Here is a 9,031-nt window from a genome sequence, read left to right as displayed (position 1 = left end):
GCTGCGGCCTAGGCCTCGGACCAGGTGGGGATGGCACAAGTCGCCGCCCCGCCTCTTCCCCTCCCCCCCCCGCGTTGCGGACGAAGCGGCCAGTATCACCAGATCCCTGTGGCGTGGGTGTCCACCGGCTGCAGGTGGCTCTGTGTCCTCATTGCACGGTGCGGGTGTTCCAATGTCACGCGTGACGCCTGCATCCCTGCGTGGCTCTGGGTCCCCGTGTTCCTATGTCAAACGTGACGCCTGGTGTCTGTATCCCTGCGTGGCACTGTGTCATTGTGTTCCCATGTCACACGTAACACCTGGCGCCTGCGTCCCTGTGCAGCTCTGTCCTCGTGTTCCCATGTCACACGTAACGCTTGACGCCTGCATCCCTGCGTGGCTCTATGTCACCGTGTTCCCATGTCATGCGTGACGCCTGGTGCCTGCATTCCTGCATGGCTCTGTGTCCTTGTGTTTGCATGTCACATGTGACGCCCTGGCACCTGCATCACTGCGTGGCTCTGTGTCCTCATGTTCCCATGTCATGCATCTCGGCCAGGCGCCTGCATCCTTGCGTGGCTCTGTTTTCTTGTGGCATGTCATCCATATTCCCATGTCACAAGTCATGGCCTGGCACCTGCATCCCTGCATGGCTCTGTGTCCTTGTTGCACAGTGCCCACGTTCCCATGTCACACATCATGGCCTGCTGCCTGCATTTCTGCATGACTTTATCTGTTTCTGGGATCCCATGTGATGGTGTCTACATCACAGGCCAATGCTTATGTCCCCACATCATAATATCTCCACACAGTGAGCAATATCTGGATTCCACATAATAGCATCTGTCACAGCTGAGTGCATGGGACTCTCAACATCATGGTGTCCCCATTGTCCAATCTACTTCCCTGTGTTATGGGGTCTATGTCATAAACTAGTGCTTGTGTCCATATCCTCATGTTGCCCATTACATTGTAATCTCTCAACTGAGCAGCCTGTTATGAGATGACATCATCTCAAGATTCAGTTGCTCATTGTGGCACAGTCATTACATTGTTACTCAAACAAATTATTATTATTAAACATTTCTATTGCACTATGTATTTACCCAGTGCTTTTCAAATGGTGATGAAGACATGCCCTATCCTGAAGGCAGGAGAGACAAACCTGTCACCTAACACAAGTTAATGAGAGAGAGGGTTTGAGGTTTATTAATTACTGGAAAAATTGGAGAACATTAAATTCAGGGCTGTCTAATTATTCTGCAACACACCAGGAACATCTGAGAAAAAGGAGCTCTGCTATGAATTTGGGGATGAACCATTATGGTACCCCATGGTAATATTCCATACCAAATTCTGAAAAGGTTGCTGGGGGTTAAATCATGGCTGCGATTCATTGGGTGGTTGCCCCTATAACTTCAGGCCCATATCTAGCAGGGAGCTCTGCATGATGGACCTTTGCTCCTGAGAAGAGTCCATGTGAATCACTTTGCAGGATAAGGTCTTAACCAAGGGATACTCAGGTACAAAATTAATATAGTAATTAGTATCATTAATAGCGCCCTGGGTTACTAAAAATAACATGGATTACTGAAACAAGAACAGAGATTAAATAAAGAATTAAAATGTAGTTTTCAATTTTCATACTTTCTTTTTCTTTTTTTAGTACATTCAGCTTGGTCAATGAAAATAGGCTGATCAGTTTAATTCTGTGACGTCAATTTCTGATCAGTTTTGTTTTCTTGTCTTTGTATGCTTAGTAGGACCTGGGTTGCAAACAGATGTTATTGCTCTAAATGTAAACTGTTCCTGTTGGAAATTCAACCACGGCTGAAACATTTATTGATATGTTTTGCAAAAATAAGTGCTCAACCATAATATAAATGACATATTTACAGAATTACATATTGCTATATACAATAAGAGAGCTTCAGAGTAGCAGAAGGAGAACGAAATCAAAAGGGAGAAAGAAATGGGAAAAGATGGTGTCAAGGCTGTATCCCCACTTTGAACTTTAGGGTACGAGTGTGGGGGCCTGCATGAGGACTTCTAAGCTTAACTACCAGCTTAGTTCTGGTCCGCTGCCACCATTCCCTTCCCTGGGAAGCTTTTAGAAACCTTTCACCAATTCCCTGGTGAATACAGATCCAAACTCCTTGGATCTTAAAACAAGGAGAAATGGACCCTTCCCCCCTCCTTCCTTTCACCAACTCCTGGTGAATACAGATCCAACTTCCTTGGATCTAAAAACAAGGAAAAATCAATCAGGTTCTTAAAAAGAAGGCTTTTAATTAAAGAAAAAGGTAAAAATCATCTCTGTAAAATCAGTATGGAAAATAACTTTACAGGGTAATCAAACTTAAAGAGCTCAGAGGACCCCCCTCTAGCCCAGGTTCAAAGTATAGCAAACAAAGATAAACACTCTAGTAAAAGGTACATTTACAAGTTGAGAAAACAAAGTAAAACTAAGACGCCTTGCCTGGCTTTTTACTTACAAGTTTGAAATATGAGAGACTTGTTTAGAAAGATGGGGAGAACCTGGATTGATGTCTGGTCCCTCTCAATCCCAAGAGCGAACAACCCCTTAAACAAAGAGCACAAACAAAAGCCTTTCCCCCCCCCCCAAGATTTGAAAGTATCTTGTCCCCTTATTGGTCCTTTGGGTCAGGTGTCAGCCAGGTTACCCGAGCTTCTTAACCCTTTACAGGTAAAAGGATTTTGGAGTCTCTGGCCAGGAGGGATTTTATAGTACTGTACACAGGAGAGCTGTTACCCTTCCCTTTATAGTTATGACAGATGGTATTTGAAAAAGGATGGAATTGGTGAGACCAATTGGTGAGACACCACCAGGCCAGCCAGTACATCAACCGAAAGGGCTACTTTTCAATGGTGCTGCAAGCACTGGTGGACCATAGGGGACGTTTTACAAACATCAACGTCGGATGGCCGGGCAAGGTTCATGACGCTCGTGTTTTCAGGAACTCTGGTCTGTTTAGACGGCTGCAGGAAGGTATTTACTTCCCGGACCACAAAATAACTCTTGGCGATGTGGAGATGCCTATAGTGATCCTCGGGGACCCAGCCTACCCGCTAATGCCCTGGCTCATGAAGCCCTATACTGGCGCCCTGGACACTGAAAAAGAACTCTTCAACTACCGGCTGAGCAAGTGCAGAATGGTGGTGGAGTGTGCTTTTGGCCGTCTCAAGGGGAGATGGAGAACCTTACTGACTCGCTGTGATCTCAGCGAAACCAATATCCCCATTGTTATTGCAGCTTGCTGTGTGCTCCACAATCTGTGTGAGAGCAAGGGGGAGACCTTTATGGCGGGGTGGGAGGTTGAGGCAAATAGCCTGGCTGCTGATTACGCCCAGCCAGACAGCCGGGCGATTAGAAGAGCCCATCGGGACACGCTGTGCATCCGGGAGGCTTTGAAAGCTAGGTTCCTGAGTGAGCAGGGTAACCTGTGACTTTTAAGTTTGTTTACAGAGAAGCTGAACCTGCCCCCGTTTCTTTACCCAGTAAATGTTCACTATCCTCTCCAGTTACATACCCCGTTCACCCCGTTCCCCCCCTTCCAACACACGTTTAAAAATAAAATCACTTGAATTTTGTTAATGAACACCGTTTTCTTTATTACTGTTTTCTCGGTAAAGTGTTGAACCTGGGACGCAGACTGTGGTGGGGAGCGGGTGTAGTGTAGTGATGCAAAGGACGCTTCCAAACTCCAGGAATGACAGGCTCCGCAGTGGTGGACTGGTGGTTTCAACGGACCCTGCCACCCCTCCTGTTTGGGACTCTGTGTGTGGGGGCTATGTGACTTTGTGGCAGGGGGAGGACGGTTACAGATCCCCTGCTGCGTGGCTCTGTGATCCAGGATAAGGACCGCTGCATAAGGTCTCTAACTGCCCTCCCCCGCCACAAAGTCACAGAGCCTCCCCTCCCCCCACAGAACATGAAAACCACCTCCCAGACTGACCAGGGTAACTAGTGACTGCAATGTGTGTGTGCCCTGCTGCTGAACCTGCCCCCGCCTCTGTACCCTGGTAAAGGTGACTGTCCTGTCCAATTACCAACCCCCTTCCCACCCTTCAGACAGACTCTCCTCTAAAAGAACATGATGGAAACAGTAATTAACAGAAACATATTTTTTATTAGCAACTACACATGAAACTGGGGGGTGAAACTTGGACGGGGGCTTGGGTGAGGCGGGAAGGAAAGGACTTATCAAATTTTGGGGAATGAGAGCCTTCTGGTACTTGAGCAGTCTGCAGGGGTGGAGTGAGAGTTTTCACGGACTCTGCCGCCCCTCCTTCTTTGGACTTTGGGCGAGGGGGGTATGGGACTTGGTGGCGGGGGAGGGCGGTTACAGATAGACTGCAGCGGGGCTCTGTCCTCCTGCCTCCGGTCCTGCAGAACATCCACAAGGCGCCGGAGCGTGTCCGTTTGCTCCCTCATTAGTCCAAGCAGCGTTTGAGTCGCTTGCTGGTCTTCCTGCCGCCACCTCTCCTCCCGTTCCATGTGTGATTGGTGCATTTGGGACAAGTTCTCCCTCCACTGGGTCTGCTGGGCTGCCTGGGCTCGGGAGCAGCCCATAAGTTCCGAGAACATGTCCTCCCGTGTCCTCTTCTTCCTACGCCTAATCTGCGCTAGCCTCTGGGAGTGTGATGCCAGGCTAGGTCGTGAGACAGTCGCAGCTGTGGGATGGGAAAAAGGGAGTGAATTCCTCAGAAAGATAAATTTAGTTGTGAACAAAGAACATAGTTTTTCTCTGTGAACAAGACCATGCACAGCACCTATCACATGCGCACTCAGGACAAGGTCGAATTTTCGGCCTTCGCATTCAGTGCCTGGGGTCTTGCAGTGCAGATCAGAGAAGTGGGGCAGGACACCGGAATTTGTGTAGCAGGCCGACATGGTAAGCCGTAGACTTGTGGCTGCTTAAAACTTTAATAATAGCACTGGCCTCCTTTCACATTGAAAGCAATGCCAGTCCCTGCTGCCAGCAATCTGGCAAGCATGAACTCTGCCCCTGTCCCACCCCCTCGCGGCTGTCCCAGGGAAAGATCCCTGTATGCTGCCCCTCTCCCGCCTCCACCGCGTGGCTGTAAACCGCCGGTTACAGTTCTGTAAAGGAACAGGCAAGCAGTCCCAATACTAACATTCCCCTACCTAATTCAAAGCAGGTCACCATGAGCGACATCACTCTGATGAGGATTTCAGAGACGGAGAAAGAAAGGATGCTTCGGGAAAGCCTGCAAAGACCAGGGCCGTATGCCGCCATGCTCTGCAGGGCAATGATCCCGGAGTACTTGCTTGTCTCCTGGCGCGGAAACGTTTCCTACTACGGAGGACCCAATAAGGCCGCTCTCCCCAGGAACCTGATGCAAAGGCTTTCCAATTACCTCCAGGAGAGCTTCGTGGAGATGTCCCTGGAGGATTTCAGCTCTATCCCCGGACATATAGACCGGATTTTACTGTAGCTGCACTGGCAGGGACTAAACAGTAGAGTGGCTTGGGCAGAACAATCATGCTAGACCGGACATTGTTAGATTTTTTTTCAGTAGTTGCACTGCCAAGGACTGAAACGTTAAGCGCCTAGGGCAAAGTAATCATGCAAAACCCATTGTTAATATTGTAAATATTCCTGTTCTGTTCAAAATAAATGTTTACATGTTTAAAACACTCACCAACTGTTCCTTCCCTTGATTCAGGGTCACGGTTAATGCCTTGGGAGGGTTGGTAGGGGATCTCCGTGAGGGTGATGAAGAGATCCTGGCTGTCAGGGAAATCAGCGTTGTAAGCGCTGTCGACTGCCTCGTCCTCCTCATCTCCTTCCTCATCTTCCCCGTCCGCTAACATGTCCGAGGAAGCGGCCGTCGACAATATCCCATCCTCAGAGTCCACGGTCAGTGGTGGGGTAGTGGTGGCGGCCGCACCTAGGATGGAATGCAGTGCCTCGTAGAAATGGGATGTCTGGGGCTGGGATCCGGAGCGTCCGTTTGCCTCTTTGGTCTTCTGGTAGCCTTGTCTCAGCTCCTTGATTTTCATGCGGCACTGCGTTGCATCCCGGCTGTATCCTCTCTCTGCCATGGCTTTAGAGATCTTCTTGTAGATCTTTGCATTCCGTCTTTTCGATCGCAGCTCGGAAAGCACGGACTCATCGCCCCACACAGCGATCAGATCCAAGACTTCCCGATCAGTCCATGCTGGGGCCCTCTTTCTATTCTGAGATTGCATGGCCATCTCTGCTGGAGAGCTCTGCATCGTTGCCAGTGCTGCTGAGCTCGCCACGATGTCCAAACAGGAAATGAGATTCAAACTGCCCAGACAGGAAAAGGAATTCAAATTTTCCCGGGGCTTTTCCTGTGTGGCTGGTCAGAGCATACGAGCTCGGACTGCTGTCCAGAGCGTCAACAGAGTGGTGCACTGTGGGATAGCTCCCGGAGCTATTACCGTCGATTTCCATCCACACCTAGCCTAATTCGACATGGCCATGTCGAATTTAGCGCTACTCCCCTCGTTGGGGAGGAGTACAGAAGTCGAATTTAAGAGACCTCTATGTTGAACTAAATAGCTTCGTGGTGTAGACGGGTGCAGAGTTAATTCGATGTAACGGCACTAAATTCGACATAAACTCCTAGTGTAGACCAGGCCTAAGATGGAACTGTTTTGTGGTACTGAATAGTTCTATTCCTATTTCCTTCCTTTTTTCATTCTTATACATATCAACAAAAAGCTGACTTTCTGAGTTCTTTAATCAGTTTAATGCTCTTTTAATCATCCTAGATATGTACATTTCATGCTTATTCTAAGCTACTATTTCTCTGAAATAATTATAATATTTTCCATATCCTTAATAATATTAGAAGTGTGGATCCGTAGCCATAGGAAAAAGAATAGTGGGCCAGTAAATGAAAGCTAATGTGGCAAAAGGAGATACAGAAGAATACACTCACATGAAAAGTTTGATCATCGATAAATCCTTCCCATCATTTTTGTTTTCCTTTCCATATGAGTTATTTCAAGCAGACATGCAGGGAAAGGGTGGTCTTGTGACCAAAGAACAAGACTGTGCGTCAGGTGCCCTGATTACCTTTCCTATCTCTGACAGAGACTTACTATGTGACATCAGGCAAGTCACATAATCTGTCCATGCCTCTGTTTTCTCAGCTGTAAAATTAGGATTCTATTTTGTTCAGATTCTTATAACACCCTCATCACAGCAGTACCTCTGAATGTTTTCCAGTAGTACATTAAGCAGTATAACTAACATCTGTTCATGTGTGGACCATTCTATCTCTCACCTTCTTCCCAGGGGGAAAATTGTGTGTGCAGTGTAGTGTTTAGTTAGTGGATTTTTGAAAATATATTACACATTCATAGTTTATATTAGCAAAGGCAAGGTCAAAAAAGTATGTCTTGTATTTAGAGTGGAAGGTGGATGAGGTTTGGATAATAGTACCTACACAGAAGTGGGCTAACTTTTTGGCCGGAGGGCCACATCTCAGTATGGAAATTGTATGGAGGTTCAGCTGGGGCAGGGGATTGGGGCACACGGGGGGATGAGGGCTCCGTCTGGGGATGCAGACTCTGGGGTGGGGCTGGGGATGAGGGTTTGGGGTGCAGGAGGGTGCTCTGGGCTGGGATGAAGGGGTTTGGAGGGCGGGAGGGGGCTCTCGGCTGGGGCAGGGGATTGGGGCGCATGGGAGGGTAAGGCTCTGGCTGGGGGTGCAGACTCTGGGGTGGGGCTGGGGATGAGGGGTGTGGGATGAAGGAAGGTGCTCTGGGCTGGGATCAAATGGTTTGGAGGGTGATGAGGGCTGGGGCAAGGGGTTGGGGTGTGGGAGAGGCTCAGGGATGCAGGATCCAGGCAGTGCTCACTTGAAGTGGCTCCTGGAAACAGTAGCCCATCCCCACTCCAGCTCCCAAACGGAGGCGGGGCCATGCCGCTATGTGCACTGCCCTGTCCTCAGGCACCGGCCCCGCAGCTCCCATTGGCTGCGGTTCCTGGCCAATGGGAGCTGCAGAGCCAGTGCTTGGGGCGGGTGCAGCGTGCGGAGCCCCCTAGCTGCCCCTGCTTCCTGGAGCCACGTGGAGCTGCTGCACGCACAGAGCGGAGCAAGGCAAGCCCCCGACCCCGCTCCCTGGCTGGAGCACCGGAGCGGGGAAAGCTCCAAACCCTGCTCCCTGGCGGGAGCTCAAGGGCCAGATTAAAAGGTCTGACGGGCCGGATGCGGCCCGCGGGCCATAGTTTGGCCACCCCTGACCTGCCCGTGAGGCTCAGTTCATTAATGTTTAGTGTTTTATTTTTAGTTTTTTATTTTTAAAATCTCTCGTTAAAACAAAAACTTCACAAAGGTCAGACAGCTGGTGTGCTGTGACTGCTGCCTGTCATGTCGACCAATATTGTCTCATTTTTTCCTTGTGCTACCCCATCTGTCTCCACCAGTTGTCTCTTCTCTGACTTGATTGTAAGCTATTTGGGGGCAGGGATCCTTTTTTTATTGTATTTGTACAGCGCCTAGAACAACGAGCCCCGGTATATGACGGGCTGCTAGGCACTACCACAGAGCAAATAATACTGTGAAACCTACATACAAGCAGCTTGGCCCCCCATCCTAAACAAGTTTAAGTATGTAGCTTTATTCATGTGACTAGTCCCAGTGAAGATTTGAGTGGGGAGTTTTTTCCTAAGTTCTGCAAAAGGGAAAGACCTGGTCCATGGGCTTCCATTCCTTTCCATTGGCAAGAGTCAGTATCCTACAGCAGGAGTTCTCAATCTTTTTCTTTCTGAGCCGCCCTCCCCCAACATGCTATAAAAATTCTACGGCCCACCTGTGGCACAACAAGTGGTTTTCTGCATATAAAAGCCAAGGCCTGCGTTAGGGAGTAGCAAGCAGGGCAATTGCCTGGGACCCCATGCTATGGTGGCCCCCGTGAAGCCAAACTGCTCAGGCTTTGGCTTCAGCCCCAGGTGGTGGGTCTCAAGACCTCAGGCTTCAGCCCCATGCGGTGGGGCTTCAGCTTTCTGACCTGGCCCCCAGCGAGTGT

Source organism: Emys orbicularis, chromosome 10 (assembly GCF_028017835.1).
Source record: "Emys orbicularis isolate rEmyOrb1 chromosome 10, rEmyOrb1.hap1, whole genome shotgun sequence".
Taxonomy (NCBI): Eukaryota; Metazoa; Chordata; order Testudines; family Emydidae; genus Emys; species Emys orbicularis.
This window is presented reverse-complemented; position numbering follows the sequence as displayed.